This window comes from Centrocercus urophasianus, unplaced genomic scaffold (assembly GCF_019232065.1).
Source record: "Centrocercus urophasianus isolate 14NV4802_14NV808 unplaced genomic scaffold, USGS_Curo_1.0 seq_13, whole genome shotgun sequence".
Classification (NCBI taxonomy): Eukaryota; Metazoa; Chordata; class Aves; order Galliformes; family Phasianidae; genus Centrocercus; species Centrocercus urophasianus.
Genome location: NW_024884475.1, coordinates 40,578,373 through 40,590,689, shown reverse-complemented (window position 1 = coordinate 40,590,689; position 12,317 = coordinate 40,578,373). Strand labels below are relative to the sequence as shown.

Below are 12,317 nucleotides of genomic sequence, written 5' to 3'. Positions count from 1 at the left end.
TGACTGCACCACCTCCCAGATCAGCCTGTGCCACTGCATCACCACTCTTTCTGAGAAGAATTCTTCCTAATACCCATGCTGAGTCTCCCTTGGATCATAGTTTTGCTTCTTTTTCTCCTGTGTTTTAAGACTGTTTGAGTAAGATGCCTAGGTGGAGGATGCTTGTTTTTGGTGCTGAATACAGCCTTTTGGGGGTGATGCAAGACTGATTCTGTTTGTGAAACTTGAGGTGACTTCTTTGTTCTAGCAATATGAGATAGGAGTACAGCTCACCTTGCAGATGGTTGCCTAAAATATTAAACAGTGATTCACCATTACTCACTGTCTCATCAGCTCATAAATTTAAAATAACTGCCTTTTCCATCTTTTTACTTAAGGAAAAATAAAAGAAGTGAAGTTGTATTATACATAACTGCAAAACTGATCCTACAGAGAAGTCTGCTTAATAAACTCTTTACTGACTTCAGCCTATCGACATTAGTTGAGAAGTTTAGCAGAGGAGGGAGAGAAGTCTTACATTTATGTGTTTATAGGGGAAGCAGGAATATAACATCTCTGGTGAAATAAGGGAATGGAAATCTGAATAGAATTGTTCATCATGCTACTTAAGACGATGAAAATAACATCTAGACACTGTCATCATAGGCAACAGAAAATAGAAGGTGTTGTGTTGTTTCTAGGGTACCTGTCAGCTACCATTACCCATTGCTCAAGTAACAAATTGTAATCACTAAAATCCTCTTAAAAAAAAAAAAAATCCAAGCAGGTTCTTTTTTTGTCGTTTTTGTTTTTGTTTTTGCTTTTGTTTTTCCTACAGGAAGCCTCTTTCCACTACTCTTTCCACCCACTGCTTCTCTGGGCAACTGAGGAGCTCCGGCTAACAGGCACCAGCCCTACAGCTTTTCTTCCCCTTTTCTTTCCTTTGATCAGTTCTGCTTGCAAATCCCTGTTTCTGTAGTGAGAGAGTATGGGCTCCAAATGGGAAAACAGAGGTGACTGACCCAGGATGCAGAATCTTGGACCAAGGGAATAGTGATGGGCTGGTTCCTTCTTTCTTCTTTTACTGATGTAACTAACTCTGAAGCCTTGTCATCCCTAGGGAAATGGTAAATTTGATCAAAAGACTCTGGAGAGACAAAGCCAAAAAGATTGTTCTTAGAGGCAGGATTTGACACACTGCAAAGTCTTGTTTGTGGAAGCCTGGGCCTTTCACGTAAATATATAACCATTTGAGAGGGAGAAAAACAGCACAGGACCAAAGCTCAGGCTCTCTTGGCGGTATCTCTCAATGGCTGAGGTGCTGGTCACATCACATGCAAGGTGCCCAGGAGTGTCACAATCATGCAGCCAGGGAGTTCAGGCAGCAGTAAGTAGAAGAGGGCAGGCGGTGGTACCACAAAGTTCCCTGCTTTTGACTTGCACAAGATTTCTTTCTACCTATATGATACCACAGATGCAAATTTGAGAACCATTATAGACATTGCCTGAAAGAAAACTTCATGGAGAACAGTGTATTTGTCACGTGAATGCTGAATATGATGAGAAAGACAATCTCACTTCTCCTTGCACTCTCCTCTACCCTTAGACACTGTGGCAACTCAGAAACAATCTGGCTCTATTTTGATGTCTTGGCCTCTGTTGTACTAATGAAAGCTGAGTCCTGTTAGATCTTGCTGTCCCTTCAGGGTTCCTGTAAAGATTTCCTGCTTATTCCTGTTAAGGGGGCCAAAAATCCTTAAGGAAATGGCTGTTTCCCAGGCAACTACACTCAACGATTTCATCAATTAGTCAGGGAAAAACGAAGGAAGAGAATGGGAAGCAGATGCTGGTTTCAGGACAGGACTATGAATGATTGATGCCATCTAAGAGACAGGAAGAATTTATGCCAGAGTGGGACCTCTGCCTCAGGCTGAAGTGATTTCCTGTGTGAGTGCTGGTTCCTGCAAAATGATGGCAGGGAGCCAGGAATGGCTTCCTAGGTGAGTGGCCAGTCCAGCATTTGGAAAACCACAAGGCATGCTGCAAAAGTAAAACAGGTTGACTTATGATGTCACTGTAAGAAGACTCAAGGAGAGGTGGAATAGGAGTTACATGCTGGTTTTCCCTACCACATGTGACAGTGCTCCTATGTAACCCAATAAAAATAGATTTTTGATGCTATCCAGCTGAAGTTAGGTGTAGATGTGGTTTCTTCTGGGCATCCTTGATGAAATTATAGGCTATCTGGAACCTAAGAGGATTTATAAGTGCTCCTATTCAAGCCTTGCTGAGAATCATAGAATCATTTAGTTTGGAAAAGACCTTGGAAAAGATCACTAAGTCCAATCATTAAACTGACCTTCTAAGCCCCACTACTAAACCATGCCCCTTAGTGCCATGTCCACATGTCTCTTAAATATTCCACCACTTCCCTGGGCAGCCTTTTCCAATGCTTGACCAACCTCTCTGTGAAGAAATTCTTCCTGATGTCCAATCTAGTTCTCCCTTGGTGAAATAGCAAGAGGAGGAAATCAGGCAGATTCTCCAGGTGCTGATGTTCTCTTGCAATTCAGTCAGAATGAAAAAGAAAATGTCTTGAAGAATCTTGTGAGAAAATGAAGTGAATTGCTTTGATAGAAGTTTATTTCAGTAATTCTTAATTCATTCTTTTGCTTTTGATTTTAAAACTTTTTTAAAAATATATTTCATGGGGTTTTTCTTCATAAATTTTTATTCCTTCCATCTTCCTTCACACTTAGTAATCCATCTTTTATCTGTGGTGGGAGCAACTGGACCCAGTAATGAAGACTGCATTATGAGAATTCCTTTTTCAATCTGCTTTTCTCTGTATGCACACATATGACAACGTATTTTTCCCTTGACACTTCTATTTAAGTCAGTGCTTGCAACAGAGCTTTTGTATAAATCAGCAAGAAAAAAACAAACCATTTCTTGCTGTAACAATTTGTTCCTTCTACCTTGATAATAAATCCTTCCTGAGAATGACTGGCTGATGTAATTTATCAGTTGCTCTTTGTAATGCACATTGTGGTAATGTATTTCACATGCCTGGAGAGCATCTTTTGACTAGAGCAGACCTCAGGCTTCTGTTTGCAAAAGTAAATCAAAAGATGCTCTCAATGGCAATGTTGAGATGAGTGTTAATTGCATAAGGAATCTGTAAGTAAAAGAGGAAGGTTCAAACAGTCAAAGTGTTCATAAGGAGAAAAGCTAATCAGAAATGTCAGGAATAGATTATGTCTGTCGTCTTTACTAGGATGAATTTGCTGGCTTCTTTTCTGATACATTCAATACCCATTGGATACACCTTCCAGCCTGCATTATGAGTACCTGAAATATATTTCAGCCTCAGATTTCTATTGGATATGGCATCTCCTTTGGGGAAAAGCGGGAAATGTTATTTTACACCAAACAAACTGGATTCAACAGCCTTTCCAAAGCAAGTAAGACACTAGTCCTGCCAGATGCATTTCTTTAACTTGAGTTTGCTCAGAAGATTTAATGTTTTTTTCAGGCTTTAAGGATAACCAGGAACATGCATCTTTCTCCTTCTATTAGGTCAGGATTGTTGTCCATAACAGCTGAACGATGCAGGTGTATTGGGTCCATAACACAAAGAGAGAAAACTGTTGGGGCTGCCAGTGAACTGCAGCTCCAGCCAATAAGATCCTGGGGTACCCTACCAGAACATGACATGAGTTTACATGAAATATGTTCACCCCTGCCCGTAAATAGCTTCCAGAACAGTGACTGAAGCAGGATGGGCAGTGCTAATTATAAACTACCTCAGTGGGAGTGGAAGGAGGAGGAGGAGGTGTGCTCTCTTTGGGACTGAAAGCCTTGTGGCTAGCTTAATTTGCACTTAGCAACAAAAATTTGAGACATCATTTCAGACTGCAGAAGCTGAAGTTCCATTGTGCAGGGGGTCACATTAAGGGTCAGCTGGGATTAGCTTACAGATGGCAATAATAAAGGAAATGGTGTGCTCATCTCAATGAACTGCAGTCAGTTCATGGTGATGGTTCTGCTGTCTCATGCTGGAAACTGGAGTGCCATGAGAAGGGGTGATGGAAGGGATGCTGCAGAAAATTAATGCACTCTCTGCTGCTTACGCAGTGATTAGATTCTCAGAAGAAACTTCAGCCACCACAGCATAAGTTTGGAGCAATGGACTTGCTTGGATTAACCCTAGAGTAATTAAGGTCAGAAGTAGATCAGGGGATCCACGTACACACATATCTTCTACTTGTGTGATCAGGAATACTGCCAGGAAGCTCTCAAACTACTGAATTAAATACACCTCAAGAATCTCTCTGATTTCCCAAGAAAAGTGATGTACCTTTACTTTTTCCTCTGTTACTCAGTGGACCTTATAAATACGCCTTCATTTGCTATGATCAGACATGAAATGGCTTTTTAAAATAAAGATCAGTGGCATTGACCTTTTTTTTTTTTTTTTTAATCATGGGTTCCTTGCCCTTGATGCATGCTAGATGTATTTCCTTCTGAACAGTCAGTAAGAGAAATTGCCTGAGAGAACAACAGAGGCTGTGCTTTGAGCACACAGATGTGGATGCCATCTGGGGAAGCCTTTTGCTGTAGTTTTGCACGGTGCTAATGAGCTGGGTTGAAGTTTGGCTTCCTCATCCCTATTTCATACAGTATACTTCTAGATTCAGAGAGTCTGTATGATCCTATTGTCCGAAAGGTATTGCCTAACAAAGAGTAAAATGTATAGAGCACGAGAAAAATAGAAAACGATTATTCCCAAGGGACAGAAAAGGGACATCCCTGTTCTCTCTTAGATTCTGTTAATTAGGATCTGCTATCTTCTTGCCCACTAGGCCACAAAGTGAGCCTTTGCCCATGTTATTCAGCTGCTGGGACTACCGTTGGGACCTACTGGAAATGTGATGCCTTTGAACCACACTGTGGAATCAGCACAGCATCACCTCCTCTATCAAGAGAGCAGAAGCAACATTTGAGCATGCTGCAGATTCTGGGGAGGGATCTCTGGCAGCTGAGATGCGAAGAGTTGTGAGAGCTAGTGAGAAGAGTCCCACGTGCTATTCTCCAGAGGTCCACTTTGGTGTTTGAGTCAGTATGACTTTTCTCTCCCTTTCTGAGTCACTGCCACAGTCTATTTCTGGCTTGTGCTTTAGAAAGAGAGTGAGTTGACGGGTGTGTCTTAAAGAGGTCATAGCTGGCACTGAGGGGTACATACCAGGATGCTTCCTCTGAAGAGATTAGACCCACTGAGCTGGACACGATGACACTTTTGTATACACTGCTGGCAGTTGGGCTGAAGAAGTCCACTTCCATTCACTGAGCCCAGAGGGTTGAGTTGGAGTTGAGTCTGCCACCACTGGTGCTCTGACAGTGGAGAGAAGTTGCCTGAGATAGTACCAGTGCCTAGCTATATCCTGGAGAAAGCCTGGGTGAACCCAATAAAGTTTTGTCCTCTAACCCCTTGCCAGAAAACGACTGTGGAATGAGGTGACTGACTAATGTTAGGTCACTTCCTGAAGGGATGGAGTCTGCACATTAGGACAGGAATGAGAGGACACTTATTTCATCCAAATACATAATCTCCTGGACAGGTTCAATTCTTCCCTTCTAGATACCTGTTAGGGGGAAAGATTCCCTATCTGGAGGTTCCTGGCCCTGTTCAGAAACTTCATGATATGAAGCTTGAAGGAGACGTCAGAAATTACTTACATCCTGGAAGGCCAACAGCATCCTGGGCTCCACCAATAGAGGGGTGACGGCAGGGCAAAGGAGGTGATTGCCCCCCTCTGCCCTTCTGAGTCTCCATCTGGAGTACTGTGTCCAAACCTGGAGCCCCAGAAAAGGAAGCATGCAGAACTGTTGGAATGCATCCACAGAAGTCCATGAAGATGATCGGAAGGATGGAGAACCTATCCTGCAAAAACAGGCTGTGGAAGCTGGGCTTGTTCAGTCTGGAGAAGGCTGTGAAGAAACCTTATTGCAGCCTTCCAGTACTTAAAGGGAACTGATAAACAGGAAGGAAAGTGACTTTTTATGTGGACAAACAGTGATAGGATGAGGGGGAATGGCTTTAAACTGAAAGAGGGGAGATTAGATATTATGGGGACATTTTTTACTCAGAGGGTGGTAGGACCTGTGCATCTGCCCAGAGAGAATGAGGATGCCCCATCATCCCTGGAGGCATTCAAGGCCAGGCTGGATGGTGCCCTGGGCAGCCTGATCTGGTGGGTGGCAACCAGCCCATAGCAGAAGGATTGGAACTGTGAGGGCTTTAAAGTCCCTTCCAAGCCAACTGCTCTATAATTCTGTGAAATCAGGTAAGACTACTCCTATCCACTGCAGTTTATGAGATGGCAGCTGTGAGATTCAGTGCTCTGGATCACCAGCACCAGAGGGCTTGGACAAGGCTGGGATACAGCCTTTTGGGGAGCAGGTTACAGCTTCTCCAGGGTCTCTGGCACAGGGCCAAATGAGGAGAAACCATCAGATGTCTCAGGGCCTGTCTCAGGTTTTCTTCTTGGGTTCTACTGGATGCAGATGCTGTTGGTTCTTTCCAGGTAGCTGTTTCATGAAAGCAAGAAGATACAGCAAGTCAGGAAGGTGATGGCCACTGGCTGCAAGTGGCGTGATGAAGCCAAGGGTTCCTAGATCTCTCTAAAGGTGGTAGAGAACAGCTGCAGTCAAGCACTGAAAGATCTTCGCCCAGCTGGAAAGATTTCTCCTGAGACAGATGTACCTTAACGCTTTGACTAACACAGCCTTCAATGTAGCAGTCATTGACTCTTCCACTCTGCTCCTCTAGGAGTTCAAAAGTGTGAGCCATTGAGGTGATCCATCATTAAAAATGAAGTGATCTGTCTTCAGCTCTGAGGAAAGTAATATGTCATCAATAAAAAGAAGAAAAGAACCAGCCTTATGAGAGGCAAACCACTGACTGAGATCTGCTAATATTCCCTAATATTGTGCTTAGTATCAGCTCTATGTTTCTGTGTATGTGTCCAACTCTCCAGAAAAGTACTATAAGAAGCAGTATCAAAAGATCTGCTAAAACCAAAAATTGGCCCTTAGGAAGAAGGAAAAAAAACATTTATGTTCATTGTCAAAGACATGCAATAGAAACAGCATTTCAAGGTAAAATCCCTGCCTCCAGAGCAAAATACTTATCTTTCTAATTAAATCTCCTGCAGCCTTTGACTTCTATACAGTCCCAACAGTTAGCTGCAGATGATGCATGGGATGAGCCATACCCAACCACCTACTCTACACATTCTCTGCTTGCTCAGTGCTGGTGGGCTGCTCAAAATAATAGCAAAGACAGATGTAGTGAGAAAAAAAACAGAAGGAATTTGTTCCTCCACTGTTAAATTACTCACAAGATTATCTTTTGAGATCCACTCCCTCTCCTTTGCTTTGTGTTTCGTAAATATCAGAAAGATTTCTCATTCCACCCAGGACATTCCATGCTGGAAGATGGAGCCTCAGGGAAGACAATGTTTGTTTCACAATTGATTTCAAGAAAAAAAAAAAAAAAAAAAAAATCCAGCTCGTGCTGAGGGTCAGGAAAGGGAGTCTGAGCCATCCACCTTCTTTATCAGAACTTATCAGTCTGATACCAAGGCTTTCACCTGCAAATTACCTTGCATTTTGGAGCACATTATGCATGCAAAGCCAGATAATCTGTCTTGAATTTAGGAAGCAACATTGCGTTTTACAAATCAACCCTTTCATTTTAATTGTTTGTTTGTTTTTGAGGAGGACATAGCATCCTATATCCTGGAAAAGCCTGAAAACAGCTGAAGTCTCTTTTAATCAGTACTCAACCAAATAAATTCAATTTTTTTTTTTCTTCCCAGGGTGTTTGCTACAATTCATCCATGGTTTTGATTCTGTTTTCTCATTGTCTTCTCTAGCTGTTTCTGCATTTTCTTCTGTCTCCTTCACGTGCTAGGAGCTTTTGCAATAAGCCCTGCAGAGCCCTCTATGCTTATCACGTTTTTGAATGAGCTGACATGAGTATGAATTTCGGATGAAAGTTATATAGTATAGTTGATTTTGTAACATGTTTGTCTCTGATCCTTGTGTTCTTACTGGCACACAACTGACTCAAGTCCAGGAACATCTTCTAGTGTCAATCTAGTGTCAATCTAGTGACAATCTCATTCTATCCACAGTAATGACAATCAGATTCTTTTCATTATGCCCATTTGCTGTTATTTTAGGATCAAAGCTTCCATAAACACCCGAAAACTTTGTTACTCTGGAATTCTGACTGTGCGTGCAGATGTATATTGTGGGGTGGTTTCACAAGACTAGGCTGAAGAGCTCACACTTGCAAAGTCTATTGATAAGTCCATGCAGATTTACTCACCTTCTCTACTCAGTTCCTAGTTGAAGATTGCTTCTTGCAGGATGTAAACTGCATACCAGCTGTTCCTGCAAATTTAAGGTGATTAAATGAGCCAATCACTCTGACTGCCCAAGTAATTTAACATAGCTCTTTGCTTTTGAAGGTGCCTGTTATTTTCTTGGACAAGCAAGTTTTTTTTTTTGGGAATGAAGGGAAAAAAAAAAAAAAAAAAAAAAAGCCACTCAGAGAAGGTTCTGGGGAAAGAAGATGAAAGAAATAAGCATTAGAAAGTTACCCTAGTCTTCCCTTTTTGAGTTACTCAACTGCAACTTAACCCTGTCCGTCTACAGTTCCTCATTTACACTAGCATTAAACTTCCATTTACTCATCTGCTTTTTGAGTGGCAGAAGGAATGTGGTGTAGCATACCTGCATCTTTTTGCTGCTAGGTACCCAATTCCAAATCTTATGAGATTTGTTGCAATAAGACATCACTGTTTTCATAGTTGCTTATATTAAGCAGGTGCTGATTAACAACAAAGCACCATTTGTGAAAGTTATGGCACAGCTGTGAAGATCATAAAGACTGATACCTTACAGAGAATGAATCATCTCCCCATCTTATACATTCACCCTGAAAAGAGATTAATCCCATCTGCAAAGAGCTACACCAACTCACTGGGTTTGGATGCATATATGCCAGATGATCCATCAGACATGAGGTAAAGACTTTGTGAGTAAATCTAGTGTGACAGAATAATAGTTGTCACACTGGCACAGCAGCCTTGGCTTTGGTTTTCCTTTTTGTTTTTGAGAACTCCACTGGCTGTAAATTTGAATTTCATTGGTGGGGGGAAAAATGAAGGGAGCTCATAGCCTAGGCAGAAGTCAGTCTTCACTGGGAGACCTCCTCAAAGCACAAGTGACAGAGGAACATCACCTTTTCATGGAAGAAGGGGATTCTCTGGTGAGCTGAGAGCTGAAGAAGTATTAGAACCAAGACCTGATCTAGTTGGTGGTCCACAGTAGGAGGTTGGAACTAGAAGATCTTTAAGGTCCCTTCCAGCCTAAGCCATTCTATGATTCTATCTTGAATATTTTTTAAAGCAGGTATTTTTTCTTATAAGAAAGCCATGCATTTGGTATACATATTCATAATGAAAATAATTCTCTTTACATCTTCAAGCAACAGATACAGACAGACAGTGACAACAAAGTCCTGCTTTGGCCTATGCTCACCTTGCATATTGCCAATAAAGATCCCCCAGCTCCTACCGGGCTGCAGGTAGTAAGAGTGCAACTGGCAGTGCCCAGCACAACTCTGATGGTGCTGACTTTTCCCCTGTGCCAAGGAAGCAAGATTTGATGAATCCATTTCCTGCACTATTTGAACAACATATATGAAGTCTGCGACAAATTCTGAACAAGAATCCAACATAATACTAAATTGAGAACAGCCATGCGAGGGAGAACAATGCACCTGGTTGATTTTTCTGTTGATTCAGGCTTGTCTTGTACTGCAAGACAGTATGGTCCTGAGCAACTGGACCATATTTTTGAGTTAATAAACCAGTCAACTTGAAAATCAGTTGTGCTGAATTCCCATATTTATTGAAATGCAATATCTAATTAGATCTCCTTTATGTGTGCATGCACAAGTCTGGAGAGTGCACTATTTGAGAGGCATATGCTGGCTGTTAGAAGCTACAAAGACTTGTGCAAAAAGAAGAGACTTGCAAAAAGGCAGATGAATTTAGCTTTTCCCTTCATGTAATTCTCAGAAGAAATAATCATAACATCATACAGAGATTTAGGAGGTCTCTCTCCAAAACCCATGCCAATCAGAGCTACCCTGGCAGCTATGTCAGGTTGCTCAGGGCAACTTGAGGTTAAGAACCTCATCTCCTCCATCCTCTGAAGACTTGTTCCCATTCTGACTTTTGAGATGGCTGTTCCAGTCAGCTGAAAAAGGAGCTGGGTCCAGCAACAGACCTGTTGTCAGCATACTTTGGGGTTATTTATTCCTCTGAAGAGCCAGTTCTGTTACCAGGCCTTGTTACAATGCAGTTTAATACACAAGTCTGGTTCAATCTCATTTGTGATGGATATTCTTAGAAAATATTCTCCCCCCTCACCCCCTCCTTTTTTTGTTGTTGTTGATCGTCATCATATGATATGAGGGATGCAGCCTCCTCCACATACCTGCCACATACCCTAGGAGGGCTCTGCAGCTTGCTCTGGACTCCACTTTGGTCTTTGGACTACACTTGTTTCGTTGCACCCACTTGAGATATGATCTTATGTCTGTTCATGCTGTGGTCTGTGCATTCTATAACCAGCCTTCTGAATCATAGAGTCCCCTCATAGGTATAGAGTAATGGCAAAATCAATGGTGAATAATCCAAGTTAATAATAATACTTGCCTAAGGTACTTGATGCACTTTGCTCCTGAATAACTGTTGAAGGAAAACACCCTATCTGCCAGGGACACGCAATAGCTCCACAGCAATGTGAGATTTAATTGCATCTGACAACAGCCAGCCCTCTCCCCCCCCTCCCCCTCCCCGGCAAGCTGTGGGTTTCACCCAGCTATTGCTTAGCCCCATTTTTCTGTAAAAGTGCTGGAAGTCAGCTGAGTAATACCCTTTCAGCAAATGAATTCTCCCCCAGTGGCACGCAGACCAGAGTAGATCCATTCCCTGGGTACTCACCCAGGAAGTCATTAGCAGCTTGCAGGCAGAGGTCGATCCCATTACCAGGGTTTTGTAATGCTTTGTTAGAAAAAAAATAAACTGGTGTCACAGGGCTGGAGCTGACCTTGAATGGACAAGATGGAAAAGGCATTGCGTCTGGAGCCTCTCTGTGGACTGAAATGTGCTTCTGTTTAGATGTTAATCAGGAGGACCATGATCTAAGGAAAGAAGGCAAGGTAGAAGCAGCGCTTTGGAGCTGGGATGATTGTTTAACCACTGTATTAACTGCTCATAAGGAAGCTATTTCTGTAACTTCTTATATTCTCTGAAGTATGACTTAAAGATATCTGAAAAGGATCCAACTAAAGCCTTGCTCACTGGTACAGGTGTTCTGCCTATGAACACCAGTCCCAGCTGGTCAGCTTCCTTTTCACTGCTGGTAGATAAATCTCATTTTAGTGCCCTTCCATGAGTGGAAAGGATCATTCTGTCTACCAGTAGGTGCAATCTGGGTAGATTACAAAGTATGAAGCCAAAACTAATGGATCCTAATGTCAGTTAGATTGTCCAATTACACTAGTTGCATGCAAATCCACAGTCCTTCTCAGCCGCATGTTCCTGCTCTCTGATGTTTCAGTTTTCAGAGTGCAAGTGCTGAGCAAGCTGGGAACTGGAGGTGATTATAGCAAAAGGGAAGGACAGCCCATGTGCCCTTTTCCGCAGCTTGGGTGAATCAGATGGTGCTTCAGCCCATATAGCTACACGATATGCAAGGGGATTTGAAGGAAGACAAATGCTGTAGCTGATACTCACACAGCTTTAGAGGTGGCACTTAATGTCACTGGATGCCTTCTTATCCACATATGGACTTCCTATTTTCTACCCAACAGTCTAGAGCCTGCGATGGCCTCTATTAGATGAGTCAAAGCATACCATTCACTTTGGTGCAATAAAGCAAGTATAAACTACTTCCTGCTTAACGTGGGGTCTGTTTGCTTCAATTTATTATGAATTGATATTATCTTCTGTGCTGTGCTTGGTAGCACTAAGCATACAGCAGGTAGCTGCTAATTTGGTCAACAAAATTGGTCTGGGAGGAAAGTAAGAGTGAAAACAATGAATCACTGAAGGGAATAGCCAGCTCAGGCACTGCAATGTCATGACTGCAGTGTTATCCATGCCCACTCATCCACTTGGCATGAAGTCCATTTGGACCTGCAGAGAGACACTGTGGCTTGAAACTGACTTCCCTTTAAGCTTCCTAGCAGG

At 42.4% G+C, this 12,317-nt stretch overlaps 1 protein-coding gene across 1 annotated transcript in view; it reads right to left on the bottom strand.

The window, feature by feature from the left end:
- SPINK2 (serine peptidase inhibitor Kazal type 2) overlaps nucleotides 1–10,703 on the bottom strand; it is a 52,332-nt gene extending 41,629 nt beyond the window's left edge. The window contains exons 1-3 of the transcript XR_006167786.1: nucleotides 10,558–10,703; nucleotides 9,595–9,697; nucleotides 8,378–8,442 (exon numbers count right to left, since the gene is read on the bottom strand). The gene's annotated coding sequence lies outside the window, so the exon portion shown is untranslated. The remainder of the gene's footprint in view (nucleotides 1–8,377; nucleotides 8,443–9,594; nucleotides 9,698–10,557) is intronic.
- Between the last annotated feature and the right edge of the window lie 1,614 nt (nucleotides 10,704–12,317).